General features: G+C 35.5%; 1 protein-coding gene across 1 annotated transcript in view; it reads left to right on the top strand.

Moving 5' to 3' along the window:
* The window catches only part of LOC129941192 (uncharacterized), a 214,381-nt gene that overhangs the window by 91,897 nt on the left and 104,267 nt on the right, over positions 1–18,217 (top strand). The window lies entirely within an intron of this gene.

Here is an 18,217-nt window from a genome sequence, read left to right on the forward strand (position 1 = left end):
CCAAATTTAAAGATATGAATGTGGACGATAATGGTTTGAAAAGGACGGTGGTGCCATTTGTCACACAGCTAACGAAACAATGGCTCTTTTACGTTGATAAGTCAGTAACAATTCAAGAGCTAAACGATGACATAACCCGGCACATTAACGACATATTATTTATACCGTCGATTCTGCCTTAAACTCATCGAAAATTTGAACCATCGGATGGATTTGTGCCGCCAAAGTCGATTCAGCCATTTGGCCGATATTTTGTTCCATACACAATTGGACGTATTTTATTTATTATTAAGGTAGCAATTCGACTTGGAACGAATTTGATTCGCTGTCCAGCTCTATCCAGAGAATTGCATCCCGTTTTTCGTTGTTACGATCGATTTCAACGTATACAGTTTTTCGTGGCTGCGCTGTTCTCGTCTATTGTTGAGTTCTGGTTCTTTTTGCTGAGTTAAACCACCTGACTGAGTTAGTTGACTAGCCGGATTCTTGAAGTTGTAGGCCATAGTCCGCCAACACTCTAGAAATGTTCCTTGCCTCAGATCAAATTATTGTGTTATATGTATATCTGCTGATTTCTCATGCTAAACAAAACCCAGTTAAAGAGAAAACCCCTACGGGACACATATGACAACATGAGAAAGGCAACTGGGACGGTCTCAACGATTTCTCCATTAACTTTAACTGACCACTATGCTTCCTCGATAAAGAAGTGGATTTCAACGAAGATATAGGGTAAAATCGTTCAAACCCGAAGAAAACTCATGGTTTGATTCGAGCTGTAAAAAGGATATTAGCATTAAAGATGTAAGTTTCCAGATTAACAAAGCCAACCCCACTGAAGAAAACCGGAAAACGTGCTAGAAAGACCTGTAATACCAGGGACTACAATGTCCCAAGGGTAGTAAGAATGTCTAGTCATTGTTAAAAAATGTGCGCAACACTACGTCATCTTTAGTTCCTACGCTTGTTTCCAATGACACTCCTTCTGTAAGCTCGACTGATAAAACCAATTTACTTGCAGCAAAGTTTGCTGTTAATTCAATGCTGCCAATGTTATTAATAACGATTTCGCTAAGGCATTTGAAAGAGTTGTAAAAACTTTAGGAAATCGTGTTTCGTTCCAACATGCTTAGCTTGTTAAAAACGTGTTTTTCTAATCGATGTCGTAACCTGTAATTGTTTTTTTTTTTCAGAAGTTCCCCAGGGAACCCGTTTAGGTCCGATATTATTTTTCGTTTTTATTAACGACTTACCTAATGTACTTCAAAACTCAATGTGTCTCTTCTTTGCAGATGATCTGACGTTTTTTAGACGCATACAAAGTACAAGCGATTAGGTAATTTCTTTTGGAAAATGATATCAACCGATTTTCTCACTGGTGTAAGATTAAACAATTAAATGTAAACATTACTTAATGTCATTTACATTTTTCTACTCGAAGGCAATTATTTGCCCTCTTTCATTGTAAGATGTCAACTTATTGGTATTCAGTCAATGGAGGACCGAAAAAAAAATGTATGCGATAACTTTTATTAATGCATGACATTTTATCTTACCACTGTCCTTTTTAATTAGCTCTCATAGATCTAAACGCTCCTTGGCGTGATTTGAGAAATCGTTTGTTGTTTCAGGGAACCATTAACTCGAAGTATTAGAGAAATTAATAATGTTCAAATAATATTAAAGTAAAGTAAATCATACGATTCAGTGAGCTTTCAGTGAGACAAGGTTACTACAGTCCAGGTCAACAACCACTTGCTCTGCTAGTTCTATCCAGTCTTTAAACTATCCACTTCAGGATTGGATTGTTTGAAGAACTATTTTCTTTGAAAGACGATAACTTGGGATATCGAGAACTTTGAGAATGTAATCGACCTGCAGCTTGAGTGTTCTTATGCCGAAAAAGTCGATAAACCCGTTTCCAAACATGATCATGTAGTTTGGCGTACTCGAAGGAAGGTGGAAAATCCCTTTTATGTCAAATCTGAGCAGTTATTCCACTTGTTCATATTTCCGATCTCCCTACGCTTGCGTCGCATAAAAAATAACTAATTCCTAAACAGCTTCGAAGACCTTGAATTTAATGGAATGCGAAATGGTGTTATTGAAATATTGCTTCCATGCTACGTTTAAAGCTGTTTTCGCCTTAAGAATTTGTCAGTGAAATGACAGACTCCAAAATATTTGTGTTCTGTCAACGCACTCTTTCCCCATTAAAATGACATTGCTCATTTGAACACGATCTTCCTCCGCCATTCTTAAAAACCATCACTTTGGATTTATTTAAATTTACCACAAGGTTCCATCTTTTACAATATTTAACAAGCTTATTTATCATTAGCTGAAGGGACTGCGGTGCATACGCGAGCAACCCAATCTCGTCAGCGAAAAGAAATGCTTTAATGTTAACGCCTGGGTACTTGATTCACATTATTTTATGCTTTGGTAGTCTTGTATAATTTTGCAATACTATACCGAGCTTTAGTGACAATCTTTTCTAAAAAAGCTTGTAGAATAGGGAATTGTAATCCACGATGTCGAAAGAAGCTTCGAAAGGAACGAAAAATGCAAGTAGTTACTTATTTCTCTATAGAAACAAGTCAGCAATCGAGCAAAGTATAAAAAATATGATCAACGGTGGAGTATCCCGAACTGAAGCCAGCTTGGAACACTGAGCAGAATCGATGTAAATACTCTTATACGACGAGTTCAAAAACATGATTCTTCTGTAGTTTTCAAGAACTTCAATGCTTTCCGTTTTGTGGATTGGGACAATCAAGGCACCACTAAACTGGTTTGGGATGGTTTCTTCCTCAAAGATCTATTTCAATATGCTGTTAGAGATACAACAAGAGTATTTGTACCATACGTGTACCATTCTGCTGGTATGTATATCATATGACTCCGCAGCTTTTTCATCCTTTTGGTTGTTAATAAACACTTCTTCCTTTGAAATTGGTGCATCTTAAATATAATTATTGAAGCCAGGCTTAGCATACTGATATAGAAACTTATTTCGTTTATTTGAATTAAGTCCCGGACTAATAGTAAATTTTGTTCCATTAAGTTTTCGGATCAGGTTGAAAAACTCTGAAGACTTAGTACACCTTGGAAGCTAATGCGATAAAATAAATAAATTGGGTGGCGAAAATTAATTGGGTTGAGAACCAAGGCCTAGTGACTTACAAATCTCAGCTATTCCTGTGTGTGACTACTGTTGTCATGTTGGGTGGCATAGGCAGGGATCGAACCCAAAACCTCTGGCACGACAGTCCAACGATTTTTTTTTTAAATTCATTTTTATTAATTTATTCTTAAAACTATCCTATACTATACCTAGGCAACAATTCATAAAACTAGCTTAATTAACCATAACTTTCAACTTACTTACTGGTCCCATTAGGACACTCTTTATAGTTAAACAATAATACCTAATTCTAAAATTCTAATGCCTTTCGGCCCTAACTATCTAACATTTTTTTTTAATAATTTTTTTTTGTGCCACCATGCGTATTGTACTCAAAACTAAACCCTAAAACTAACAAAACAAGTATGTAAGCCGGCCAAGGTTTAAAGCCCCATCCCGACTACCCACTGTCAAGTGCCGATTTAAGCCACCAAAACTAAAACTAGTTCTCCTGCTTCACCAAGGTTTACAGCCCCATCCTGACTACCCACTATCAAGTGCCGATTTAAGCCACCAAAACTAGTTCTCCTGCTTCACCCAATCAATTCGGTCCCGTTCGGACACAGCTCTTCTGAACCGAAAAAGCTCTACTCCGCCTTGTGCCATGACTTCCCGATTGTATAGGAGTCGCCTATCCACGGTTCTTCGTCTGACGTGGTAGATTAACGGAACCACCAGTCTATCCTGTATCATACCGCATCTGTCAAAAAAAAGGAATGCCTCTGGTGAAATGAAGCCGCTCAAGCGTGCACTCTCAAAATACTCGTCGTTCGGATAGAACGCCCCGAAAATTAAATTGTTGGTCGAAGACATAGCTCTTGCAATGTGACCTCGAACGAGTTTTATCACGAAATTGTCAATTCTGTTGATTCGAGCCCCGTTGTATAGGACCACGTTGTAATAGTAATACACGAAAGATGATTTGGCTGTTGGAAGTAAGCCGGTACAGCGTCACTGCCGCTCGAACACCCGAAACTTCTCCATTTGGGAAGGGGCAATGCTGACCCACACAGGAAGACCATAAACGATCATCGGCCGTATGAGGACCATGTAGCAAATTACCTTCACTCTGAGGTCAAGACGACTGCTCTTAAACAGTCTTTTCGTTAGAGCGAAGAATCCTCTGGCCCTGGTCAAAGCAGCATTTATATGTCTGCCGAAATATAAAATATGCTAATCTAACCAGATACTAAGGTACTTCACTACACTTTTGCTCGGTAATCGCTGCTAATGAAGATCAACGATGACAATCTTGAGCCAATTCTTGCAGGCATCCCTCGTGGCCCTAGCCAACGGAGTCCAGAACAGAATTGTCTCCAACTTGTGGATATTTATTTTCAGTTTCCAGTTGTCGCAATATTGCTGAATCTTGTCGTAATCACACTGCAAGAAAATTCTAATAACCTCAGCATTTTGAGCCGTTTTTTACGCAATAAGATCGTCGGCGTACGCAATTGCCTTTGTAAGACTACCTTTCAGATCGATGGTGTAAATGCTAAAGAGAATCAGCAAATTCACCGCTCCCTGTTGAAGAATGTTGGGGTAGAAGTTACATTTCCACTTTTGACAACAAACTTTAAACGTTAAGCTTATGATATAGTATATACAACAATGGCTTGCTTATGCCAAGCATGCTCTGTTTTAAAAGCCTTTTCCAAATCAACCAGAACAGCACCTGTGCTTGTTTTGATTTATTCCATTGGATATCAGAAACGAGTTTAGACGCAGCATGAATTTTGTCATGACGCGCCTTGAACCCGAACTGTTTATCCGGAATTATTTTGTTGTCCGCAGCCCACTTAGTCAAATTGATGATCTTCTCGAAAACTTTGCTGATACTCAGAAGAAGACTTATCGACCGAAGATTTGACGGGTTGGAATAGTCCTTTCCCCCTTTCGGAAGAGGATAAACCACAGCGGTCTTCCAATGTACTGGGTAATATGCATTATTCAGTCCATTATTTCAGAGTGTGATGTTAATGTCAATTGCCTCCATCGGTAAATGCCTAGTACAACGTTGGATATTCTATCGACACCTGCTGACTTTTTGTTTTTTATTGAGTTGAAGATGAGTTGAAGCTCAACCTTCGTCACTAACAAGGGAACAACGCACCAACCATCATGCCACGGGTATTACGGTTACCTTTTGGTTGTTAATCGATGTAAACACTTTATCCTTTGAAATTAGTGCATCTAAAATATTATTTTTGAAGCCAGGTTTAGCATACTGGTTCAGAAACATGTTTGCAGTCTATTTGTATTAAGGCCCGGACTAATAGTAAATTTAGTTTAATTAAGTTTTCGGAACCCAGTCGACTTGTTACACCGTGCAAGGTTACAAGCTGATGTGCTTGGGCTTTTAAGTAGTGTTTTTCCGCAGAGATATTTATGATTCTGATTATACTCTATGTACCGTTCTTTTGTAAAATTTGTATTGGACTTCCGGTAACAGAGGCTTCTCGCCTGCATGCATTACTTATCACACCAAGGTTCTTTATATTCCAGTTTCGATTTTTATCAGGCTTTGCGTCGTATTGCTTCATCATCTGAATTGTATCTAAACGTGTTCTATAGTTAGATGCAGATTCGTTTGACTAGCTAAGCTTGGGAATTCACTTGCATTAGTGCATTGGTTTCATTTGATTTGGCCTGAAAATGGTTTCTTTAACAACTGTCCTCCGGTCACCATTTTTCAAACTGTAGCCAATGACCGAATTTCCTTGTGTTCCCAAGAATGTATAAACTCAACCAAATGTATCACCTTCACTTGCACCGTTAAACGGACCTGGAAATGCTAAACATTTTAAAATATTTAAAAATATAATAAATTATGTAAAATAAATTGTAAACATAAATTCTACATTTTTTAGGGTTCAAATGGAAAATTAACCTCACGGGCATTATCAAAGCAAACAAAAATCTGAAATTTTGAACTTTTAAGAATTTAGTAAAAGTTTTTAATCGTAAAACCAGAAAATTTAATTGCCCATGGCAATTTTAAGCATATTATTGTTATGTTCGACTGCAAAATTTTCATTGAAAACATCCCCTTTTTTTAGACTAGGCCACGAGCACACCGCACTCAGAGCATTTTCCAACCATCAATCTAAATTTTCTTCTAACCCATCTCCGAATATTTATGTTTTATTTTAAAATGTTTTCATTTCCGTATATTTCCGTCCTAAAAAGTGTTCCAAATAATGTTTCCTGCAAGAAACTTTATACAGGAAGCAAACAATCCTTCTTCATTCTTGAAAATTAAATAAGAACGTTTAAACTTCCATCTTTTGTAAGTGTATATCGTATAGGAACTCGTACATGTCTATACTTCAAAAAGTAGACTAAAAGTTTACCCATTTAGAAACATCCTATAATACGGACGTAAATTGAAATTGACACATTCCGAAGAAAGGATTTGAATATACTTGAACACAAGATGTCCAAAAGGATTCTCTCTTAACTACAATTCATAATCCTTATAAGATACCGTGAGAACCTTTCATCTTTAAGATCTGAGATGTCATTTATGTTTTAAGTATTATAGTACATACGAGTAGAAGTAGAAAGGATTTTTTCCACAGTTATACAACCTCTGATAAGTCCCGTCTTTATCTCAAGCTTTAAGGACAATTTTATGACATGAAGTGGAATATTTCAAGTTCTTTTCCTTACTCGTTTTCAGTAGTGATATAATATTCTGAAATGCATTCCTCGAAAAGAAACTTTAGCACTCTGGTGGAACATCCGCGACAGACATGATACACGTCGCGTCTCAGTGTAACGTGAGAGTTTAAGTATATGCATCAAATAATTTAGAGTAATTCACTTAAGCGTCTTCTGCGACAACCACGTTTAATACCAAAAACAGAAAACGAACTTTAGTGTGTCTGGTATCCTTAAAAGGGTGCGTCTACAATATATATTTTAAGATGGATTGCATTTCAAATAATCTCCACATATTAAGGGATACCTGCATCTATGCATGTACCTTCCCCTAATTAAGAAAATTGTTCTAAGAAAACGCAAAGAAAATCTCTCATAATAAACTTCCTTATTCCTCGAAGCGAAAAGTTTACCAATAGAGGGTGAGGTTTTTACAATTGTTTTCTAAAGGATGACTCTTTGTCTTAAGAGTCTTGAGTCGAGTAATGATAAGAGGATTTATTTGCGTTTGTAGTTTATGAGTTTCAAGACAGTGTTGTTTTTTGTTGCATAGTTTTTGGTTATGCCATTATTTTGGTTATGCTCGTACCTAACGCAGTTTAACGTTCTCTGGTTTAATCAGCAAAATGAACAATGCTTTTTTGATTTATACTCGCGGATAAGTTTTAATTGGGCCAAAAACCAACCAACCATAAATTTATTTTGTGCAGAAAATAAAATAACACAAAACAATGCAGAATGCGAATTTTTGATTGGTATTGTTATGAGTTTTTGAAGTTTTGAGCGATAAATAATATTTTGATTGAGCGCGCTTGTGGAGTAATTAAACTGCAGCTTAATAACTTGTTTACATTTTATTAGTTTTATGACGTAAAGACCAGAAAGTATAGATTACATTTACATTGAAAAATAATTCATTGGTAATCAAGAGAAAATGTTTAAATAGACGATTATGTTTTATGCATTATTTTTATTAAGCCAGAACCATGTCGGTCGTCGTCCTTTTGAACCCTGAAGGACGATTTTAATAACACTGAAATCTCTTTAAATAGATGAAATTATGGTGCCATGAGATGTACTATTGCTACGTTTGAATAAGCCAAAAAAAGCATAGCATAGGATTGTATATGTCCTTTGCTTTTGTATTAGGGGGAAGGGGAACTTCATATCAGATAAGAGATTCTAGGACAACAGGAACATTGTTCTGATCCCAGTTTTCTAAGAGTCCGAAATACATTTTTGAGAGACCTGTGATCTTCCTAAAAATGTTTCTGTCTATCGGAAAATAAACAATCCCAAAACTAGAACAGGTTAGGTTAGGTAAAAGCGGCTGCCTTTGATGGAGTAGAACACACTTAGGCCAATTTAATGGCCTATTGTGATACCGCATAAATCTTGAAGCTTTTATTCAAGCTCACTGAAACCTGTTTGAGTCCCTTACGAAACGTGAGAGACTGATCATGCTAATATGATTTAGATCGTTATAAAAGAAATCTCTAAGGTAATTCTTGCGTTTATAAGCTAAGGCAGGGCAGGCACAGATGAGTTGAAGAACTGTTTTTCCTCTTTCATCACCACTAAACCCATCTTCTTCGCTTCCGTCGCAATGCTCAAGAACGCTCCACTGACATCACACTTTGATCTTCCAATTATGTGAATATCATCTGCGTATCCGAGTAATTGGATGGACCTTGGAAGATTGTGCCTCTAGTGTTGACGGTTGAGTTTTGCACAATTCTTTCCAAAACGATATTGAAGAAGTCGCATGACATTTTTGCAGAGCTTTGGTCTACTTTCGAGATCTTGTACTTACCGAATCTCACTGAATCCATAGGAGACCTTAAATCAAAGTTGAAAACCTTTAAAACTTCAATAAGTAAAGCTTTTAGAGTCTCTTGTCCAGTTAAATATAGCCGTAAAACCCTTCCTTCTTGGTGAAATGAAGAACTTTCCAGTATTAGGAAAATGACGAGGACAATTTTCAATATCTGCCACAAACATAAGTTTTACCAACCGTATAAAGACTCTCTTAAAATTTCAAACAAGCCCTTTCATCAGCCAAAAGACAAGGCTGGAGAGAATACTGTCAACCAATCGAAGACATAAGGACTCCGCAAGACTCAGCAAAGTTTTATCGAAGGAACATTGTAATCCTTCATTTCTAAAAAAGCCTGATGGAACCTGGACAGCCTGTTCAGGCGAATCTCTTGGGCTACTGCCAGTTATGCTTCAAAAGTTGCATGATATGGCAGCTCCTTGGCTGGAACAAATTTTCGCAGGATGCCTCCTTCTCAATTATGTGTCCATGTCGTGGAGACATGTCAAAGTAGTTTTTATCAGGAAAGTGGCTAGGCGAATCCGCGAAGAATTTCAGACCAATAAGCTTAACATCTTTTGAGCTTAAAACCTTGGAGCGCATTCTTGATTACCATATTAGAGAAATCCTAGTTGGACAACCTCTCGAAAGCTCTCAGCATGCTTATCTTAAGAGCAAATCTACGGAGACTGCCCTCCATGAGGTAGTGCGTACTGTAGAATAAACAATTCATTATAAAGAATTAACTCTTGCCACCTTCCTAGACATAGAAGGTGATTTTAACAACGTCCTTACATAATCCATAGAAGAATAGCTCGTTAAGTTCGGTGTAGGAGACTTCTTTCGAGAATGGATTATTTCCATGCTCAGTTGTAGGAAGATTCGAGTAGGGGAACACCCCAGGGTGGTGTCCTTTCACCTCTTCTATGACTTCTGGTAATGGATACAATTCTTGTTAAATTAGAGAGATGTGGAGTGAAGGCGGTAGCCTATGCGGATGATTTGGTGCTATTGGTGTCAGGAAAGTACACCTCTGTGATTAGTGAAATCACGGAGTCAGATTTGAAGAAATTTAGCAACTGGGCTACGAGTTGTGGACTAGGAGATAACCACAGTAAAACTGAACTGTTGCTCTTTACCATCAAAACTAAAGTACCGCCCTTCACGCTACCTCGACTCAACGGTCAAATCCTATCATTGTCTTCCAGTGCTTAAGAAGGCCTGTGTTGCCAAAAAGTAGGGACTTCAGTCGAAGATGATTTAATGGACGTACACAGCCGTAGTACGTCCAATCTTAACATATGGTTCGATTGTGTGGTGGAATGCAGCGCTATTATTCTGAAGGAATCAAACAGCTGGTTGTCAAAACCTAATGGTCACAGCAACGCAACGAAATTGATTCCCTCAGATATTATCTCGGTAGACACTGACTACTCCACTCCTACTTTGAGCCTTAGTAAGGGTTTTAAGGTTATTTTCCCATCTAGAGAAGATTTGGAGGATGACATCGTGTCGATAGGTTTCGACACAATCTTTACTGACGGCTCAAAGATGGAGTGCGGAGTTGGTTCTGGGATCTTTTCTGAGTCCCTAAATGTATCCAAATCCTTTAGGCTTCCTTACTTTGCTAGCGTTTTTCAGGCTGAACCGCTGGCAATAAGGTAGGCATATAAGATACTTAAACAAAACCCAAACCAAAACCGAAATGCGGCTATCTTTACAGACAGTCAGGCAGCTGCCAAAGCCATTAACTCGGCCACATCTAAATTGGTCCAACAATGTCGCGATGAGCTTGCGAGCCTAAATATTAACCTCGGTGTCACCCTGATCTGGGTTCCGGGCCATAGTGGTATCGTGGGAAATGAATGGGCTGACGAGCTAGCCAGGCAAGGATTGGCCCTTCATACCTCACTTGAGGAAATGGTTAACATTCCTCTTGGTGCTCCGGCCTATAGGAGTTCATGCAGAGAAGTTGGGTATCTCTTACAACACCTTTTGCCGTAGCTGTAGCGACCAAAGAGAAAGTGAAACCATAATCCTTTTCCTCTACAAATGTCCTGCTTTGGCAAACACCAGAATGAAATGCTTTGGAAAAGCATTTTTTCAAGAACTCGATGAGCTATCTGAGACAAAGATTAGAGACCTAATCTTTTTTCTCAATGCGACAAAATGGCTCTAACATAATCGCTATGAAGCTTCTTTATAAATCTATCCCTTTCAATCAAAGGTCAAACGAGTTTTTGGTATCAAAACGGCACACTACAGCGCTAATTGGATCTCAGGCTAGGTTGCATTGAAATCGCCATCTCTACCTACCCTTTGAGATCTCGTTCATGAATTTGTCGATATGATGAAGATCTAAAATGACTTCAGGATGTTTTTTAGTCCAGTATTTCAATGTGGCTTAGATCCTAGATTACAAATTCTTTACCAAAAATTCAACTTTTTTTAATCAAACAAGACTATTGTATGAGATTCCCCTTCATATATGTTCCTATTATTTTCACCAGTTAAATTATAAACCTTTATAAACTCTGTGTTACAGATATCGTACATTTTGTATAGAACATGTACAACATTTCCAAACAAACGAGAAAGCTAGGTATTGACATAGTATATATATATTCTAACTACTTAATGACATTTCTGTCGTCATTAGAAATTATATCATTCAATAATTATGTTTCAGCAACTCCCCCTGCCCTTTTGTTATTTCTAAATGCTGACCATTAAGTACTGTCAATCTCAAACGCTCAACTTACCATTAATAGTGGCAATTATAAATCATTTCAAGAATCTAAGTCATTAATCAAAATGAATGACTTGACAACCAATCTGTTATTGGCGCATGAATTCTAATTATTTCAGAAGACACTTGAAATTTAACATACCAATAATTTTCGATGACTATTAAAATGGATTAAAGACTTTATACTTTAATATATATGTACATACCTTGCCTATAAACTTGTATCAAAAACGGCGGCGTGGCATGAACTAAAGGACTAAGATTTATTCAGCATAATTGTTGTCAAGCAAGGCGTGCGTCTTGTCGTCGTTGCTTCGAAGCCCTTGATTGGTATACTTGAAACTTGTCAAGCACGTTAAGAGTTAAGACAGTTAGACAAGCATTAAAGGATATTAAAATTATAATAGCAATACTTAAAATAAAAATTTGGGATGGTTCCGTTGTAAGAAAATGTTATTCTGTGCTATTATTTATTTTTTTACCACTGGTGTGATAAAAAGTAAAAAGTTTTGTTTTGATTTGTAGTATTAAGAGACCAGATATACAGGGTAGATGGAGGAGGATTTGACATAAAAATAATATTTTATACTTTTTCACCAACATTTAGTCGACTGGTAACAACTTCATAATGGAAGATGATCCTTTGTTATTTGACTTGAAAATTACCAATATTCCATTGTGATATTCAAAAGGGTCTTGATGATATGAAGCTCAAAACCAATATTCAAAAAGTGACAAAACCTCCTAGGATTTGAGTAGGATTTGACAGATCCTTAGGAGGTTTTGACAACTGGTGGGAGGATTTGCACAATCTAATGGCTTTTTCTTTTGGACGTTCGGAAACGTCCAGGAGTGTCCGGAAGTCTTCTGAAACCATCACATTGGCACAATTCGTCGTAAGAACTTTTACTTTAAATGAACTCGAAACGTAAAAACTTTATTCAATAAATTCTTAGATAGGTAGGTACTAGATAGGTTACTAGATAAGAAAAGTTTTAATAAATTAAGGCTCTTAAAAAACTAAAGACTTATACTTCCTCCGACTTTGTATTTTGACGAATGTCGAGACCTGCAAAATCGACTTTAAATATTATTTTGTCTTTGGATCTGAAGGTGCCTGGCATTTCTTCAGGGTTTGGGAGCTTGGCTTCCAAGTCTATTGACATAGCCAGTTTAATATCTTCAACTAAGGGCTCGTAAAATAAACTTGACCTATTTTGTCTTCAGAAATAGTTGACTGTGTATGGTAAAGTGGAATCCTGATCAACAGCTGCTACCAATCCAACGTAAAAGAACTTCTTTTTATCACCAAATTTTATAAGAAGATAATCTCTGGGATTGGCGATAATATGCTTGCTGAATTTAACTCGTTCCTGTTGGTCTTCGTTGCTCTCTTCCCATCGTAGTGACGTCTCCGAATGCATTAGGATGTACTTACCGCAGTCTTCACTCGAAGAATCATTCAGTACACGTTTCACGACCTCATGTTTTTTTTACCTTAGGAATGCTCCTCATTTGGAGCCTGAAGCTCTTTTTGGCTGCGAGTTCCTCTAAACGGTCTTTTTCTGGAGTATCAGTATAAACTCTGGACTTTCCAACCGGACGACCTGTGGATTTCTTTATCCCTAATTTCGAAAAAGGGCGAATAGCTTCCGGTGTGGTATGAGTTTTTCAATTACAGAAAATAGAGGAGCCGCAGCTAAAGTAAAACCGTCTCCAATGGCAACTGATGTTGGTAATGGTACAGTTGTATCGATGTTAGAGGATTCAATCAAAGGTAATGAATTTATTGAGGCAGCAGCAGTTGACTCCCTTGCTTCTTTATTTTCTTCGAATCCAGCAGGTTTCAAAATTCACTGTCCTCGAAAACCATTTTGTTATGTTTTCTGGAGAGAATGCTCTGAGAAACGGCTGAGATGAAAGTGTGGGTATGTCGTATATTGTGATCCCCTGCGGTACCTCCGGGTTGTTTACCAAATAGTTGTTAAACGATACCTTGCACTGTCGTTTAAATGGTCCCAACACCAAAACGTCTAGGGGCTGCAAACGATGAGACGTATGAGGTGGGAACGAAAGCATAACGATCCCATTATCGCGTCAATACAAAATAGCATCGAGTGAACAGTGCGAAGTATGATTGTCTAGGAGCAGGAGGATAGGATCTTCTTTTGAACATTTTGAAAATCGACATTTAGGAGGATTTGTCAATTGCTCCTTTCGTCAAATCCACCTCGCTCTACCCTAGCTATCATTGGTTTTCATCATTGAACATTTTGTTTCGTGATTTAAAAGTGATTAATAGAGTCAAGTTTGTTACATTTGGTATCAAAAGTCAACTTAAAGATATTAGATTAGTAGAATTTGTTACTTATTTTAACTATAGCTTTACTAGGGACTAGCATATCTGAATATCTCAAAAAAAGGACATGCTTTTACACTTTTAGGTTTTGGTCAAGAATTGATGAGAGAGAGAAAAATATTGGTAACAAAGTTGAAGAAATAAACATGACTCTAGTTAAGTAATTTTTTTTTTAAGTATTGCCTTAATTTTAAACACTTTAAACATCTCTTCTAACCAATGGAGGTTTTTTGAAGTGCCTTAGCGGATTTGTATGGTTTGTCCTAATATTGTATACTGTTTAGTGTCGTAGTCCATTGAAATGGGGAGGGGGGATTGCTGTTGTTTTTTCGTGGTAATAGTTACTTGGTTCATGCACCATTATTTCATACGAATGTAGCTTTAATAACTGTTGATTTACATAGAATAAAATTATCAAAGATTCAAGGCTCATTCTAAAACTTATTTTTTAGAGTCGATTAAGAATTTAATCATAATTTAGTGTAGGTTTCAAATGTTTAAACATTTTCACCAATGCATTCCAGTAAAAGTCCTTAAACGAGGCTAAGAACCTAGGTCTTATTTTAGATAGAAAATTAAATTGGAAAAGCAATATACAAGAAAGAGTCAAAAGTTAAAGTCTTTTCTTAAAAAAAGAGAGTGGTAATAAATAAGGCTAATAACCCCGAATCACGCATTGCCTAATACATAACAATTTAATGTACGGGTTGGAAGTATGGTGGACTGCTTTAGAGAAAGCTATAATCTCCGACAAATTAAATAAAGTCCAAAGTTCAGCTTACCTATTTATAAGCCTACTCTACACCCTACTCTACCTAACACCTCTTTATATTTAGTAAAGAATAGCTGCAAGTGTCGTTGCAGTGGGTAACTCGTAACAACAACATTGGCCACTCCGTATTTCTTAAGTATTAAGAATCAATTCCAAAACACCCAGAACAAGCTATCCCCCCACTGCAATTCGACAGAAACTTCCAGCTTTGTATGTTTTTCAAATCTTTTTTGGAGGGTAGTACATTCCTAGAAAACAGCTCAGTCCACTTTTATAGAGATGGATCAAAAACAAAAAAAGGGGCTGGTAGAGGGGCTTAACTTCGAATTCGGCATAAAAACTTAAGGTCCCTTCCATCCCTGACAACAGTACTCGCACACAGGAATAGTTGGGAGTTGTCAGTCTCAAACGGACTGTTGAGCCACCCAATTTATTTATTTAAGATTAAATAGAATATTAACTTCCCAATGGAAGTTATTGTAATCGGCCCGATTTGTCGAATTGAAAATGTTGACATTTCTCGACGTTTCAAGGTCCCTAGAGTCGAAATACTAGATTTTTGGAAAGATGGCTCCGCGTACGTGTTTCCGTACGTCCCTAAGTTGGCGACATTTTTTGTATCGTCCATAGCTCAAGAACCAGCAGAGATATCGACTTCAAATAAATTTTGTTATACAGATAATAAGGCAGAAAGATGCAGAAAGGGCTCTCAAGAAAATTGCGTTGGTGGTTTTTTACCATAGCAGTTTGAAAAAAAGGTGAAAGTTTTGGTAAACCCTAAATATCTTACGAACCAACAACGCTAGAGACTTAAATTAAATTTTCTATAATATATTGTAACGTGATATAAAAGAAGTATATTTTTGAAAAAAAAATCCATTCAACGGTTTTTTTTTATAAATCAAAAAAAAATTTAAAAAAATTTGTCAGCTCCAACATTTTACGACTAAAATATGATTTCATCTCCAAAACAATTTTTTGCAACGAAGAATAATGTTTTTGACATCTGATAAAATTTTCAGAAAAATCTAATTGACAGTTTTTTTTATAAAAAATAAAAATCTAAAAAAAACATTACTCAAAGTTCGTAAAAATTGAATATCGATTCAAATATCGTTTAAAAAACTTGAAATTAAGGCTTCAAGCTTATTTTATCTTATAAGAAATATTGTTTTCAACATTCTGAAAAATGTTGTTGAGAAAATGTTTTACAAAAAATAAAAACCTAAAGAAAAATGTATAAAAGTTGGTAAAGATTGATTTTCGACTTAAATATTTTTTTCAAAACTTTAAGATATTGGCTTTAATTTACATTTATCTTTCAAAAAATCTCTTTGCCAACATTCAGTTAAAGTTTAAAAAAATCGAATTGACAGTTTTTTTACAAAAAATTAAAAACTGAAAAAATATTAACAAAAGTTGGTAAGAAATGATTTTCGACTCAAATATCTTTTCAAAAATTTGAGAAAATTGCTTCTTACTAATTTTTACTTATAAAAAATATTGTATTCAACATAAGAACAAATTTTGAAAAAAATCGAATTGACAGTTTTTTTACAAAAAATAAAAACCTACAAAAAATATATAAAAGTTGTTAAAAATTGATTTTTGACACAAATATCTTTTCAAAAATTGTAGATATTGGCTTAACACTGCTTTTGTTTTTCAAAAAATATTTCTGTTAACAATCAGTAAAATTTTGAAAAAAATCGAATTGACAGTTTTTGTAGAAAAAAATAAAAACCTAAAAAATAGTTTAACAAAAGTTGGTAAATATTGATTTTCGACTCAAATATATTTTCAACCATTTGAGATATTGGCTTCAAACTAATTTTATCTTATAAGAAATATTTTTTTTAACATTCGGTAAATTTTTTTAAAAAATCGAATTGATAGTTTTTTAAAAAAATAAAACTCTAAAAGTTGGTAAAAATTTACTTTCGACTCAAATAGCTTTTCAAAAATTAAAATTGTTGGCTTCAAACTTATTTTATTTCACATAAAATATTGTTTTCGATATTCAGTAATTTTTATATAAAAATCCAACAGTCCGTTTTTTCATAAAAAATAAAATCTACAAAAAATAGTACGCAAATGTGGTAAAAAATGATACGAGTACATATTGACAGACTTTTAAGCAAGGCAACTCGACAGACGGGATGGGAAGTTATCAGTGTGGATCGCATCCCAGCCTCGATGGACTGTACTATGGTGCGCTCGAAATCCAAATTTTCAGGAGGCAGAATATTATTTTTTTAATGTGTGGCATTAGATTGTTTTTAATTACTTTTTTTACTCCTTACTACTTACTAAGAGAAGTTAGTAAACTTAAAGGATGAGAATTTTAGAAATTTTAGCTTTTTTCCATTCTATTCGAAAGTATCTCGACTTGATACAAGAATTAAACAAATTTAAAAATTTTTTATATCCACTTTGAAAGGTTTCTTTTGAGTTTTCAATCGAAGAAGTGTTTCCATAGCTTAGTCAATTGTAACATACTCTTCCTGATCATTTAAGAAGCTTGAGTTGATCAAATGCAATGATTACAGAACTAATGATTCCACATTACTATTTGTTGTGAAGTTGTTGGTTAGTGTATGGCTATCGGTAAATACTTTGCCTAAAGCGTTTGGCTTTTCAGTTAGTTTTCTTTCTAACCTTTCTTGCCCTGTTAATTTTTGGTTCCATTCTTTTTTTCTAAAGTTTGCAATACCTTCTTTAATCAAATGTTCTTCTGAAACTGTTTCTGATTTTAATGAGTTCAACTATGTTCGGAGGAAGAACCGCTTTGCTATTTAATCCTATTTGTTTCAAAGGAACAGATTGTTCAATAAATTTTTGTAACACATTTAGTAAACAATGAAACATTTTGATCAATTTCTGAAGTGAATATATTGAAATGAAGATAAGAAGAAAATTTCTTAGTTTTGAACTCGATTGGCTTTTAAACATACTACAATTTGCATTTTTGAAGTCAAAAACTTCGTTTCTTCTTTTATAAGGAAGTAAGAAACGTTTTAATGCATACAGGCACGTGATCAGAAACTTTATTTTTTAGCACTTATTAAAAAGTCCCAACCTATTTATTATACATTTTTCATAAAAGGTCCTAATTTAAAGGGTCTGGGTTCATATTTTGAAAAGCATTAAAACAAAGCACAAGGAAAAACAATGTGTGACATTTTTTGTACTGCCCTTAAATTTAAATTCATACATTAAGATATCATTTAATTTAATTAGTTATATGTTGCCTATATAAGGACAAAATCCCATCAAACCAGTTAAGTTCTCATATTTCAATACTCTCTAAGATGTGAAGAAAACACCTACTTTCACACAAAACAAAGCTCAATAACGCAAATTAGCTTTTAGACGAAGAACCTTAATCGATTCAACTTTCAAAGTCAATGTTGTCATGTTTTTGACCTTTCAATTTAACATCCCTATACAAATATATTATAATAATGTAACCCTTCCTAAAATCCAATTAGGGTTCAAAGTTGATTGCGTTCAATTAAATTCCATCCAATATGTCCAATGTTTATCAAAACTGGCTCTTAAAGGACTATTATAGCTCAGCTAGTAAGTTAAATTTCTTGACACTATATACTTGGCTAAAGTTCCATATACCCTTTTATAGATATTATACCTATAGGTGTGTATTTTCGAAG

This window comes from Eupeodes corollae, chromosome 1 (genome assembly GCF_945859685.1).
Source record: "Eupeodes corollae chromosome 1, idEupCoro1.1, whole genome shotgun sequence".
NCBI lineage: Eukaryota > Metazoa > Arthropoda > Insecta > Diptera > Syrphidae > Eupeodes > Eupeodes corollae.